The sequence below is a fragment of the Salarias fasciatus genome, chromosome 16, assembly GCF_902148845.1.
Source record: "Salarias fasciatus chromosome 16, fSalaFa1.1, whole genome shotgun sequence".
Classification (NCBI taxonomy): Eukaryota; Metazoa; Chordata; class Actinopteri; order Blenniiformes; family Blenniidae; genus Salarias; species Salarias fasciatus.
In genome coordinates, this window is record NC_043760.1 from 28,353,162 (window position 1) to 28,368,429 (window position 15,268).

Consider the following 15,268-nt stretch of genomic DNA (forward strand, 5'->3'; position numbering starts at 1 on the left):
CTCGGCAAGGTGGGTGAAGTGTCTTGCCCAAGGACACAACAACAGTTTTACGCCTACGGGAGCGGGGATCAAAACGCCAACCTTCCGGTTATAAGACGACCCACTCTACCAACTGAGCTACTGTCGCCGACAGTAGCTCAGTTGGTACCTCAGTCAATGCAGAGGAGGAGTTCTCAGAGGGCTCATCTTTCTCCGACTGGTCACCATCACCAGCATGTGCATCCCAAGGGTCATCGTCAGGTTCTGACTCAACACTGATATTGGAATCTACCAAAGCTCGGAAAAGACAGCTTGTTGAGGGACCCCTGGATAGCAACGTTGCAAGATATGTACGTTAACCCCTGATATTAACCCTGATGTCAGTTAGACTAATGTCACACTTGACATTGAAATTTCACAATAATTTTATTAGTACTGCAGCTTCGGCAGGCAGCCTCACATATTGTACCTGCAATGTCAATGTCATGCAATTGTCATTTCAAAATGTCAGAGTTGCTCTGTATTCAAAGCCTGGTGGAAAGGAAATATTCCAAGAGTATGAGAAAACAAATGCCATCAGTGATGCTACAAGAAGAAAGATGGCAAACATTCTTGTGGCAGATATGGTGAGAGCCACAGGTAAGTGAATGCACTCACAGGAACGGGTTGTGGGTTTTTTTTTTCTTAACATACAAAAGTAGCGGCCGATTAAGTCTTCACCCACACCCATATGCACAAACACAAATGAAATTTTCAGTTTTTGGAGGAATGACACATCTGTCCTTTTAAAGGAGGGTCCCTCCAGTGAATGTGCGGAACCTCTATGCACTTGGGATGACAACACTGTTCCCTAAATTGAAGGACCCGGATTCCAAAAATGGTTATGTGAGTATAAACAGTAATGCATCCCCATACATTCTGTGTTGTTAACTGTTCTTGTCTGTACATAATATCTATTGCAAGTCGGTCTTGGGATCCTCCTCTGTTGCTCACCCTAATTTTTTCCCAATGAAAGGGTTTTCCTGGAGTTTTTCCTCAGTCAATGTGTGTTGATGTGCTTTTCTTTATCAACAGGAACATTTCTATGATCAACAGAGTGGTTCTGGCTACCTAGCATGGAGGCTGAAAACTGTTCCCTGACCCATTTGCTGACTCCTTTATACCCCACAGGAACCTGCATGTTGCTTCAAACAGAAGAATAGAAAAGGTTGTTATTATTCGTTTTTACATTTACACCAAGGGTTTCGGCAGCGAGGCTGCACAGTCCGGCCATCGCGAGAAGACATCCCAGCAATTTGACAGGCAATTAGATGTGAGAGAGAAAAAGTACCTGCATCTGTACAGCGTTGCGTGTTGCTGTCGCCTGCCGCTGCTGTTTATCGTGCACCACGTGTTGAGTTTTCGTCCTGTTCCGATGACTTTCACGCTCTCCCCCCATCCCCCCTCCCGCCATTCAGTGTTGGAATTACCGCGCGACCACCTTGCACAGCCTACGCAACATGGCACTGAGAGAGATGAAGGAAGGTGACTTGCTATTTTTAAAAGAAAGGAAAAAAAAATACTGTCAGAAACTGTGGCGTTCCCAAACGCCAGTGTCTCGTTAAAACGCTGTAAATTAGCACAACACTTTCAAAGACAATGTAGGCCTATATAAAATGAGCCCTGCACATGTCTGATGTTGTCATACAACACTCATATTTTGTAACGGAGGTAACCTGGTTGGGGTTAGGGCTAGTCCCGGAATTATCTTCCGTTCATGTCCGGTGTGTCGGCCAGAACACCACTTATGGCCGCGTCTGGGGTGAGGAGTGATGAAGAGGGAGGCAGGTTGCAGGTGAACGAAGGCTTATACTCACAGTTCAGCTGGCATACAAACTGTACTCGTGAGCGTGGATGTGTGGGTGTGTGAGTGTGTGGTTTCCTAAACAAAGGAAAGAATAAACAATTACCAAAATGACATTGAGGTGATTACTGTACAAAATAAACATCAAGCTACACCATCCACCGCACTACAGGAAGTACAATAAGGCAAAATAAACCAGCACCCATGATTACACAGGCACGGAGCTTTCATGTGAAGGGGACTGGACCGCACAGGAACTTCACGATTAATCCCTTCTCCCCGTGCACTGCTGCTCCGTGGTGTTGGTGCTTAACTACAGGTAAGGGGGTTGTGGCGGCGTGACTTATACACCTCCGTGAACTAAAACCCCGTGGCAACTGAATACGCCCATTCTAAACATATATAAACTATAAACAAACTTTGTGGCCTTTTCTACAGCCACCCCCAAATGTACGCAGGACATTTGAACAATAAACAAAGGCGACAAAGTCCACAGTCGGGAAGAAGGCACTGTAACAGGATCGTCATCCCCTCCGGAAGGGACCACAGGAAGAACAACCAGCCTGGCAACTGGCCGGGAGTGGATTCGCTTCTCCACCTGAATGTCAGCAGACCACGCAGTCTGGTGCCATGCCCTCAGCCGTGACCTGTTACTTCTGCAGGCTGAGGCAGCGATCCGTCGGGCCACCCCATCAAATGACGTATGGGCAAACAGTCCATCCCGGTTGAGTGGAACGCAGGCTCGGATGAACGCAGACAGGCAGTGGGCAGGTCAGCCATCTTTGGCACTGCAGGGTTTGCTCTCCACCGCTGGCAGCCAGCGCAGCTGTGCTGGTGGCACTGCACTGCTTCACGTCCACCAACCCGGATGAGCTCTCCTTGCTCATCCAACTCTGGAAACAGGGTTAAGAGTTGGCTGCTCCTCGGGACCGGCGTTCCGGCCTTCAACAGGTGGTACTCACGGGCAAAACTTCCCCTCTGAGCCTGCTGCAGGGTCATCCGCTCGGCTCGACGATACTGGGCTTTGGTCATAGGGCCCGTTGCGTTGGCTGCCCCGTGCAGCTCCCGTGGGGTACCTTCCAGCAGCTCCTTCACAGACTTGTACTGGCTTAGGTCTGCTGAAGGGGTAGAGGCCGTGGCCAAAACTCCACCGGAGGTTGCTTTCTGTAGCTTGGAGGCATCCTCCTCCTGCTCCTTCCTGGAACAAGTCACTAGCTTCTCCTTCCTGTAGGGGACAGTGTCCATTCGCCTTAACCCTTCCACATGCCTCATTAGCTCAGTTCTTGGAGAGGTGACTGATGTGAAGAGGCATTGCTGAGATGGGGTGTGGTGACAAACGACACTCGAAGGGCCCTGCAGTGTCCAACCGAGCCTTGTGTGTATGGCAGCCGGTCCGCCTGGTGGTCCTAACCTAACAGGCTCAACGAGGGTGACGTGGTCACTGCCAATAAGTAGTAATGGTCGGACGTCGGTGAGGGTCCTGATGGGAAGACCGATGAAGTGCTTATATCTCCTTCTGAGCTGCTTCATGGGGTAGTTATGGCTCGCTAGACCAAGGTGAGAAGATGTGAAGGCACTCCCAATCTTGAACTTTGTCTTTGGCTTGTCAGGGGAAGAGACGAAGAATGACACAGATGAACCCGGAAGCGTCTGCACTTCCTGCCGAATTATGCATAGTGGCAGGTCCTCTGGGGTCCCTGACAACCCCAACTCCTCAGCTGCACCAGGCAGTAACATCGTCCTCTCTGAGCCATCATCCAGGATGGCGTAGGTGTCGAATGTTCGGTTGCCATGGTGGAGGCGGACCTGGACTACTTTCAGCAGGACTCGGCTTCCCTCAGCGGGTCTGTCCAGGTAAAGCACCTCCGTTGTAGGCCTGGGACTGTGGGTCTCCACTGACTGAAGCGTTTGTGCCTCCTTCGATGACTTTGCGTTCACCTCATGCAGCACCCGGAGGTGTTTCCCCTGACATAGGTTGCATGGCTTCTTCAGGTTGCATTGTGCTGCTTGATGCGACCGAGCACAGCGCCAACATCTCTTATTGCTCCTTATCCAGTCGGTTAGTTGGTCCTTAGTCAGCCTGGATACCGCTGCACACTGACTAAGGTAGTGGTCCTCGTTGTTGCAGTACGGACAGTAGGGTTTGGCCCTGTTGGCTCTCGAGGACCTCCCTGGCGACGAAGTCTCAGGTCGCTTCTCGCTTTCATTGGCCCCATGGAGCACCATGGTGACCCGCCTGCTCGACCGGATTTCAGGCCTGGCCACTGGTCTCTCCTTCAGTCCTCTCATCGCTACCTGTCCATCAGCATCTTGGCACCATGACTCGTATTTCAGCCACTCTGCAAAATCAGTCAAGGTGTGGGTAGGTACGCATGCCCTGGTGGAACATACAGCGCCGGAATTCCGCCCATTGCTCCGGTGGCAGCTTACTCAGCAGGCGAGCCACATGGGAGCCACACCGTAACTCCACTTCTCCCTCAGTGCCCAGGGTACTTAACATCCCCACGAGCGACTGTATGTGGAGTGCAAACCTCTCAAATGCTACGAGATCCCCGCGTCAGATGTCTGGTGAGTCCATCACTGCAGCGATGCGTCTCAGGGCTATCTGGTGCGGTTGGCCGTACTTCTCATTCAAAGCAGTCATCATGTCAGTGAAGGGGGTTGGAGAGTGGAGGTAAGCATCGGCGATCAGCTTCGCATCCTCCAGGCGCAGATGATCAACCAGCACCTGATACTTAAACAACTCCGTCGTGCCGCGGGGAAGCAGAATCTCAAGTGAGATCTTCAGGCAAGCAAACTCACTAGGGTCGCGGTTTGAGAAGTGGGGGATCGTGGGTCTTGGTCCGCAGTAGCTCAGCTCGGGAGTAATGGGTGTTGAACCATAGGGCTGTGTGGGTGGTGGCTGCTGCATCCATGGTGTGTTTGGAGGCAGCTGAGGGGGTGATGTATTGCCATGAGCATCACTCCTAGGAGCGCCGTGTGAAGGGGGGTGCTTGAGCTCAGCTGTGGACCGACTTCGTAGCTGAACCGGCCGGAACCAGGGACGGAGGGAATGAGCAGAATCATCTTCTGGCTTCAGAATGCGAGAGTAGCTGGCGCTGGGGTGGCGTACCCGTGTCTGACCCAGGAAGGACTCAGAAGGTGGAGGTGGCAGCGGTTGGATGACAGGGGGCTGTTGTGGATGAGCAGGCTGTAAATGGTAAATGGTCTACACTTATATAGCGCTTTTACACTGCATTGACAGAGCCCAAAGCGCTTTACATTGCATTAACACATTCACCCATTCACACACACATTCACACACCAGTGGAGGCAGCTGCCATGCAAGGCGCTCAGTCCACCCACTGGGGGCAATTTGGGGTTCAGTGTCTTGCCCAAGGACACTTCGACATGCAGACAGGGGGAGACATGAATCGAACTAACAACCTCCCGATTGCAAGACGACTGCTCTCCCCACTGAACCACAGCCGCCCCCCGGTAGTCCGTCATCGATGGGACCTGGCCATGGCGGGGGTGCAGGCCACTCATCCTCCTCCTCCTCATCAGGCTGGATCTTAGCTGGTGGCAGTTGAGGCTTTGCCGCTGACTCTGGTCTACTGGCAGGAGCAGGGGATAGGCTCTGCAGGTTCTGGACAGCGTGAATTAGCTGCCTCATCTCCTGGCGTAGTGTCCTCATTTCCACCACATCCAATGACATGCGCCACTGTGTTTGCTGAAGCAGATGCCTCTCACGACGGATGTCATCTAACTCTGTTTTACATTCCTCCAGTCGGTCTCTCCGGGGCCATGCAGAAGGTAAGGGCGTAAAGTGCTCATGCAGCTGCTCCTGATATGAGCTCTTGAGGGATGGCATGGGGGCTAGCTCATCCTCCTGGCTGTGTAGTTGGCTCTCAGCTCCGTAGCACATGTCCATTTCTTGGAGAACGGCATTCCGCCTGTGCCAGTGACTCTGCGGGGAAGAAGCATCAGGGGGGATGAAGGGGGCCTTCCTGGCTGCGCCCTTCAGGTGAGCTGTCTCTGCGTCCTTTCTGTATGGTGGGCCCATTTCATAATCAGCATAGCGGGCCGGCAGCCCAACAGTTCGTTTAGGGCGTGCACCATACTCCTCATACTCCGAACCTCGATCCATTTTAAACATAAACACAATGATAATCCTGCTCGAAGGACCATCAAATGTAACGGAGGAAACCTGGTTGGGGTTAGGGCTAGTCCCAGAATTATCTTCCGTTCATGTCCGGTGTGTCGGCCAGAACACCACTTATGGCCGCGTCTGGGGTGAGGAGTAATGAGGAGGGAGGCAGGTTGCAGGTGAACGAAGGCTTTAACTCACAGTTCAGCTGGCATACAAACTGTACTCATGAGCGTGGATGTGTGGGTGTGTGAGTGTGTGGTTTCCTAAACAAAGGAAAGAATAAACAATTACCTAAATGACATTGAGGTGATTACTGTACAAAATAAACATCAAGCTACAGCATCCACCGCACTACAGGAAGCACAATAAGGCAAAATAAACCAGCACCCATGATTACACAGGCACGGAGCTTTTATGTGAAGGGGACCGGAAGTCACGTATCGCCGTTAGGCCGTAGCTTAACAGTCATCCACGGAGATGCTGAATCGCTCTGTACAAGTGACAATCAGTAAGCGATCATGCCTCGTTCTACCAGCTATGCATCTGAACCTGCGACCGGATCACCATTAGCAGCCAACTAATAGATGGCAGGGAATGGCGGCCCGTCCGCGCCGTGCCACTAGTTAGCCATGACATGCCCGGCGCTAACCCGACTTCCCCACCAGAGCCGAGATACGCCCGGCGCCAGGCCAACTTCCTGGCTCAGATGCGAGTCACTCGCCAAACAAGCCGACGCACATAAAATAACAGAAATCACGGATCATGAACCGATGGCAGTAACGGGGGATGAGTGAACTTACTTTTCACTGACGCACACAAACTTCACGATTAATCCCTTCTCCCCGTGCACTGCTGCTCCGTGGTGTTGGTGCTTAACTACAGGTAAGGGGGGCGTGGCGGCGTGGTGGCGTGACTTATACACCTCCGTGAACTATAACCTCGTGGCAACTGAATACGCGCGTTCTAAACATATATAAACTATAAACAAACTTTGTGGCCTTTTCTACATATATAGTACAACCTTTTCAATATATTCCCATGACTCAAAAAGCCTTTTTAAACACTGAATAAATTGAGGAGTCCTGCCCAGCTAATCCCTGGCCAGTGTCGGCCAGGAGTCGCGTCAATTAGCTCCCGCTGGCTCCCGACCGCTAGCTCCCAACCCGGTGCTGTCTGACGATGTGTTCAACTGCACTGCCAAGTGCAAGCGCTTCGAACAGTGGGCGTGGCCAATTCAACGAGCCAGAGTGCTAAGTCAGAGTGATTCTGTGAACGATGAATATCCACTCTCACCCTATCAGGAACTGACTCTAGGGGGAGTACACAACAACAAATTCTGAGTAAACGTGATAGTAACCCCTGTTGATTTACACCAACACTAAAAAAATAACACTGGCACATTTGCTGTGTACTTGTTAGTGATGATATCTTAATCTCAATTAAGTAACTGAAATTTGCTTGACTGTGTTTATTTGCAAAGATTCCTTTCAGGGGGACTGATTCATTTGTGGCACTATTGTTACTTTTTGATAATGAGAACCGTTTAAAATACAAACGAGAGCAAAACCATTCCTTAAAAAAGACTTCAGTTTTTGAAAAACATCAGTCATTTTAGTTTTCAACACCAGGTGGCAGAAAAGACTCACTGTAAATGAGTGAGAAAGCACGTGCCTGTGCATGGTGTGTATGTGTGTGCACGCGCATGTGGGGGGTCAATAAAAAGGGAAATCAGGGCCGTTTCTAGCTTCATGGGGGCCCTAGGCAAGATGTTGGTTGGGGGCCCCTATTTTGTCAGACTGTAATGAAGATATATCCTTCCGCAGCGCACTGTGCACAAGCACAGTGCGCTGCGGAAGGATATACCAGGCGCACAGCGGCTGAGTCTATGCTTCTACTGCTGTGCTCCGGTATATCCTTCCGCGGAGCACTGCGCATGCGCAGGTCTGTGTGGATCAAAACGTTATTTTAATGGATTGAAAAGATAGCACGTCTTTTAAAATGCTTTATAACCATTCGGATTTACTTCACGTGCTAATACGCCGTCCCCTGGACCACTGGAAGGAGTATTTTGTCCACTTTCTCAGTCTGGCTCTGTCTCCTCTTCACCTGCCGTAGTTGAGCTAAGCTAACTACGATGCTAACAGCTGTTAGCCAGGCACTGGACGAACGGACACAACAAAGGTATTTATGAGCTTATCTAACTCTGTAAATGATAGGGATAGGGCGTGGGTCCAAAATCTTCGGAGTATTCCTTTAAGAGTTGAGCCACTCAGGCAAGTTAAACCAATGAAACTATAATACAAGGAAAACCATCCTCTATATGTCAATAAATAAAACAGATTGAGAATTTATTTTAAAAAAAAGTTTACTTTAAATAAGAAAACATAACAAATCAACATGTATTTTAAAGTGCAAAAATAAAAAAAAACCAGCGGTTAAAATAATACTTAACACTACAGTCTCACACTCAGCACAACAGCTAATAACACACTATTCACAGTAACAGTCACAGTATATTGCGTTCAAAATGTTTGCTTCCTAGCTTTCTGCCATCTTCTTTTCTGGGGAACGTAAAAACAGAACTGATCCGAAATGGCCCTCTACTATATCAGTTCTGAATGAATCAGAGAAAACTGATGGCCACTGGCCAGTCAGCTAGATCAAAAACAGGCAGCTGACCATGTAAATGTGCAGTTGATGGTTCCTGGGCAGAAAGAGGTTCTAAGGTAAGTGATTGTTCTGGAGCTTACTGGACAGAAGGAGGTTCAGAGGCTCGTGATGGCCCTGGGGCTTCCTCGCCAGGATGTTCAGACGATCCCTCAGGCTCGATGTCTGGAGCTCCGAAATATTTTAGAATTGCTCCTGCAAAGACAAAGCTCATTAGGTTATCAAGCAAAAAAATAGATCCTGAATGCATATTCTATTTTATTATTACAGTGTTGTTGCAGCAATACAGAAAATTAAAATTAATCAGTTTTTACATTAAACATTGTGATGTACAGTGTCCCTTAAAAGTTTGTACCCAGTTACAAAGTTGCCACTTTTAAGTTTTCTGCATTAGTTTACTAATTGTACTAAATAAATAAAACTAAGACACATGAACCACTGCCACAACAGTCTAAAATAAGAACAAAACACCATGCCTAATATTTATAAATCACTTAAGACACACTAATCAAACACATTACTTGTATTTGTTTTTATTGGTTTAATATTGTTTTATTTTCTTATTGGTTTTAAATTATGTAGTTATTTTTTTTCATATACCTGATTTTTTTTTTGGAGTGCACTTTGGTCACTGTATGTAAAGGGCTCTCTTAATTAAATGTTGATTGATTGATCGATTAAAAAACCAACCAAACAAATTAATTCTAAGTAATCATAAAATAAAGTGTAAAATATGTGAGAGACAACTTCCACTGGACAATGAGAGAGCAGACTGCTACAATGAGAGAGCAGACTGCTACAACATGTCCTCGCTCCTTATAATCTGAATAAACGGGTCTACGGGTCTGGATGACTTGCCTTTATCTTTCAAACGTTTTCCTTCCTCAGTCTTCTTTTTCTTCCGTTTTTCCGCGCCGCTGGAATAATTTCTTTCTGATGGCATTATGGTTTGTTTTGTTAATCCTCTCGCTAATGACGGGTAGCTGTCAATCATTCCCATCATACCTGTCGGCGGCCACTACGTGACGTCACTTGCCGTGTGACAGTGCGGTCCAACACACTAATAATGCCACAAAAGCACCAGCCACAGCTTCCAGGCCACGGATGGCCAGGGAACGGCGTATGCATCGCTTACGCGGACGACTCACACAGGTTTTAAGCCGCATTCTTGTGGAACATGTGGAAAACGTTTCAGTCAACAGAGTAATTTGTTGCGCCACATGAGGACTCACACAGGTGAGAAGACATATTCTTGAGAAACATGTGGGATGAGATTTACTTGTCGTCGTTCAAGGCTGCCCACCTTAAAGGTGCTGTAGGCAGGATTCTGCATCTCCGAAGAGATGACCCATCGAAGGTGGCGATTTGAAACCCAGCGCAGCCAATCCTGTCCTGTTTTCTCTGACATCACGCCCTTACGCAAGTTAAGCCCCTCCCACAAGAACGTGTGACGAACGCTTCTCGACCAATCACGGTTAGAGCCTCAGGGGCTCTTCTGATTGGTCAAAGACACCTGGAGCTGTCGAGATTCCTTTTCAGCTCAGAACAGAGACAGATGGAAACACTGCGCCCTCACGGTAGTGCAATTATGCCACACTCCTAAAGGATTATCAATGGGTACTCTAACATTTAATCCAAAGAAAACACAGAAAAATTAGCATTGACTAGCAAAATCCTGCCTACAGCACCTTTAAAAGTCACCAACAGATGAAGAAAGACTCTCTTGTTATAAGCTCATTGAGGAAGTTCAGCTTGATCCCCAAACCACAAGAGAGCATCCAGTTCAAAGGAAATGTTCCACATTCAGACACTGTTGAGACAAGATTCACCTTCAGGAGTTTTTTTGTTTGTGGTCTGTCCCAAAAATGAGAAATTTCAAGAAATGGAAATAAAATGTTGACATGAATTCAATGGGTTTTGTTCTTCAGTGTTTTTTTTAATGTGACTATTCATTAACTATTAACTATTACGTTATTTTCCGATTGCTAAAACACGTTTTTCAAAACTACGTTTTTTTCAAAACTGCACACACCAAACTCCGAACATCACACAAATTGCTAAACCCTTGCATCCCCTTGCAAAACAACTCTGCCATTAAATCTCTGAACATGCTCACAAAATGGAACTCGTGTTTTCATTTGGAAAACAGCCATATTTTCACATGACACACACATACCATTCATGGAAGAAACACGATAAGCTTTTGGCTGAACACAACCAAGCATGGACAGAACACTGTAGAGCAAAACTGAAAACACAATCATAGAAATGGAACGCACTGAATTAATGACTATGCCCCCTTCTCTCATAGACAAAGCATCACAAGTTTTGTTACATGTGCCCCCCACCTCCGACGACGGTATGTGTGTGAGCGCTCGTCTCGGGCTCATCATAACAAGCCCAGGCCAGCTCTGCCTTTCACTTTAAACATGCACCAAATATGTAAACATGTTTTCTTTCCTTCATTATCTCCAAACATTAATGTAGACCAAACAACATGTCATTTACACATCCATGTAGTCCCAGGTGAATGCAATCAGCAATCAGGACCCAGTGTCATGGCCAGCCCCCCGGCCTCCTCGTAGGGAGGCCGTTTGTTTTGCAGGTGGGCGGCACTGGAGCGGGTTTTCGGAGGCGTGGTTCCAGCTCATCAGCCAGATGAGGGTCAGCTGCTCTCGTCCCTATTTAAGTGGCGTCCTTGGCTGGAATCGGCGCTGGATCTTAACCTCTGCTACAGTGTGTTAGACGTGCCTGCTTCGACCTGCTCTCGTGATCTGTGTATTCACCTTTTTTTCCCTCTGCTCGCAGTCTGGGGATCCACTCCGCCTGCCGCTCCTGCCGCCTGCCTGCTCCTAGTTCCTCCGGACTCGGAACCAACCTTGGACTGAAAATTGCCGAGAGTCGTCCCGTACCCTGCTTGGCCCGGCTCAGCTTCTGGGCTCACCTTTTGTTCAAATAAATCCCTTTTGTACCCGCCATCTGATCTCCCGTGTCGTCTGCGCCTGAGCCTCCGACCCCACCCGTAACACCCAGGGAGACTGAGACTGTGTCTGAATGTCCACGCTGTTCCCTATAGGGCACTACATAGTGAAGATGCCATTTGTAGGGCTGTCCAAATGTCCAGATAGCAAAAAAGAAGGGCACTAGAAATTTCCCACAATGCATCTCGAAAAGTAGTGAGCATCAATGGTCCCTAGACAGCTCAATACTACCCATCGTGCATTGCAAATCTCCAGCAAAATGGCGGTATGGCGGGGTGAAGTGATCAGCAATGAGGGAAAAAGTAGGGAGCTGCGTGTCCGAATCGCTGAGGGATTCAGGGCACATATAAAGTCCACTATGTAGTCCAGCACTATGTAGTGAGTGAGGGGTTCGAGCATAGTGTGGACATTCAGACGCAGCCTGAGACTGCCTGCTGCCTACCTGACCAAGATCCTGACAACTACTTGGTAATAAATAATAACAGCTAATAAAAATAGCTAATAGTGTTTTCTGTGCTTTATCTACCATGTTCTCCCTGCATCCCCTCCCTCCAGAAGCTGCCTTCCTCAGCTCCTCTCAGCACTCTCCACGTTTTGCATTTTCTGTGTTGCTATCATTACTATCAGTGATTTGGAATTAGGTTAAAGACACTCACACAGCTCTGGAACACAACCCAGTGTTACCCAACACTGAAATACTGTACTGAGAAACACCTGCAGTGAAGCAGATCAATCATTAGATGGCGCCCATTACCCAGAAGCTTCAGAGAACTATGAGGAAGTCAAGTCAGCAGATGGGAAAATCCCAGTTACTGGAATTGGGAAACAAGTCAAATATCAGTCTTAACATCAGTGTCACTCCTGTTTTCTATCTGCATTCATGGAGCTGAGAAATGGAAATCACCAGTTCGGAAAGTACCATTTCAAGTTAGGGCATCAAATCTGCTTTTAGATGTGACACTTTTTATTGTCGCTGATAAACCCGTGTTGTTCTCCATAAGCAGGCATGGCTTGACGCTCTTCTTCCGGGTGGGAGGACTTTAAACTCCTGCGTCGTTTTCTTGTCCCATTGACGGGAGGAGCAGTCCCCTGCAGGGCGGTCCTGGCCAGCAGTCACACACACTGCTCCACAAAGATCCTCGTTTCTCAGACTCGCAGCAGGAATTCATTGATCAGCGGTCCGGATCAGAACCAGCTGAACTCAGGAGCAACATGTGGCCGTTTCTGGGACTGTTAATAGTGTCGGTGGTCTCAGGTGAGCTGCTCACTCAACAGGTTGGAAACCACACTTTCTGCACTTTAATCATTCTCTTCCTTCCTTTTCCTTACTGGTGTATTACTGTTACCACTACTAACTGTTGCATGGCACATGAATGTGTGCATGCTCTTTGCAATTTTGTAAAGTCATTCATTCACTGTATGTAATGTAGTGTAACACACAAACGCTCGTTTTCCTGGAATAAAAAGGAGAAACGTTTCCTTTTGCCATATCCAGGTATTCACGAAGCATTCAAATTAAATAAAAATCGTGAACCACTTGTTTATAACATGATTATAATTACTCTTATCATTCTTCTTCTTCTTAAGTTGAATATTTAAATGTTCAATTCAAAATCCGTTTGAGTTGAACATTTAAGTAAACAGCTGAAGGTTATTCAGACTCTGTAAGATAGCATCAAAGATGAATCTGCAAAGTAGCTGTAAATCCAATAACAAACATCATAAAATGGCAGAGAGGCCACAGATGGTAAATGATTTTCCTGTCTCAATGTTTGCATTGATCATATTTTGGAGTTTGGATCTAGTGATAAAGAAACATCATATACATAACTCATACGATACAACTGTTATTAACGTTAGAGATGTGGTGATATTAACTTCTTTAAACAGACAGATATTCATTATCAAACAACAACAAACATGTTCATTCACTTTAGATAAAGTTTAATAGAAGACATATAGACTATATCATGGGTAGGATGATGTTCTTTAAAAGGCGATTTGAACCATGTTTCGAATAATGGGATTACCTTCAGGTCACGATAAATAACAAAATTCTAATTGGAATGAGAAACATATGAAAGTCATTTCCATTCAATTAGTAGCCTGTTGTTCAAATAATGTGATTCACTGTGATTGATCATTGAAATTTTTGCAGATCTCTGATGCCGAGAGGCAGATTAGGGACACCATTTAACCTCACATGTTTATTTTTACTGTGCCATTAAACCACATTTCCTGCACGTAGGTAAGCATGCAAACTCCCCACAGGAAGTTCCTCATGTCCATCATAAACTCAAACAGAGCTTCTTACCGTCAGGCTAGAGTACTGACCCCTCCTCTGACCCCTGACCTCTTCTCTGCCGAGCAGCCTTTTTCCTTCTTGAAATGAAAACACTAAACTTCACCTGACTTTGATATTCAGTGCTCAGACCTGTTTCTTTGTATTTACAGGAGACACTGAGGTTGAATCTCATTCTGAATTACCTTTTCTCTTTCAGGTGGTGACGCCTCAACTACTGTCTATGGCTCCCTAAAGGAAAGTGTACTTTTGCCCTGCAACTGCTCGTTTATCAATTCAGAACCAAAGGTGTTTTGGCAGAAAGAGGAGACAGAAAAGAAAAAAACTACCCCAATAATTGGATACAGCAGGACACAGACCACTGATGACAGCTACAGTAGCAGAGTGAAATTATTTATGGTTGAGAAAAACAACAACTGCTCAATTCAGCTTGACAACCTCACAGCTGACGACCAAGGCCAATACCGATGTAGTGATATGAGCAGTGGATACCGTTGTTCATTTGTGGATCTTATAATACTTGGTGAGTCCCTGGTTCATTGGGAATACAGACAGTTTGTTATACCATCAGTGGATTACAAACATGGTCTTTTAAAACCGTCTTTCTCTTCCCAGAGTAATTCATCCAGCACCCTCCCATCACCGGTCCTGGAGGTCAAAAGCTTTTCAAGTGCGATGTCTTCACACATGACCTAAACTTTAAGATTCAGTGGTATTTGGGTAGAGAGTCTCTCAGCAATTCATCCACCACCACCATATCCACCATCAACACCTCAAACGCTTTCCCTGGAATCCACCTTTTCAGCAGCACACTCACCACCACGGCCAGCTGGACACCACAGCCTGGATGTGTCCCACCTGATGTGGCTCCTCCTGAACGTAACTTTTTAAAAAAAATATATGCTTAAAATACACACAAAACTAAAGACTTGTGTTCGGTCGATCATTTTCTCTTGTAACAGTGTTTCTTTCCACCAACTGTTTTATATTTGGAAACATGGGATGAGCAGCACAGCTTCATCGTTTTTATTGGAGTGGAAGGTTTAATTCTAAGAAAATTGAACATATTTGCCGTGAAGCAGTTTATTTCTTTATCACATATCAACAGCTCATGGAACAAACACACCTATACCAGCCTGGAATATGCATTTGTGGGATGAGCAGCAGAGATGTGCATGCGGGTCAGGATGCTGTCGATCTTTGTGGTTCTTCCACAAGCTGCTAAATAACTAATAATGCTATCGTGAAACAAATTATTGAATTAATGCACAAGTCACCAGTGGAGCAAGCTGTTGCTGCCCATCCCACAAATGCAGGTTCTCCACAACTGCACTATCAGTTAATAAGGAACTAAGCAGGCCTTC

General features: G+C 46.8%; 1 long non-coding RNA gene across 1 annotated transcript; it reads left to right on the forward strand.

Moving 5' to 3' along the window:
* Positions 1–155: 155 nt before the first annotated feature.
* On the forward strand, positions 156–1,942 carry LOC115403296 (uncharacterized). Its single transcript, XR_003933196.1, has 3 exons — positions 156–618; positions 771–864; positions 1,054–1,942. It is a non-coding gene; the product is annotated as an uncharacterized LOC115403296 (long non-coding RNA).
* Positions 1,943–15,268: the final 13,326 nt, after the last annotated feature.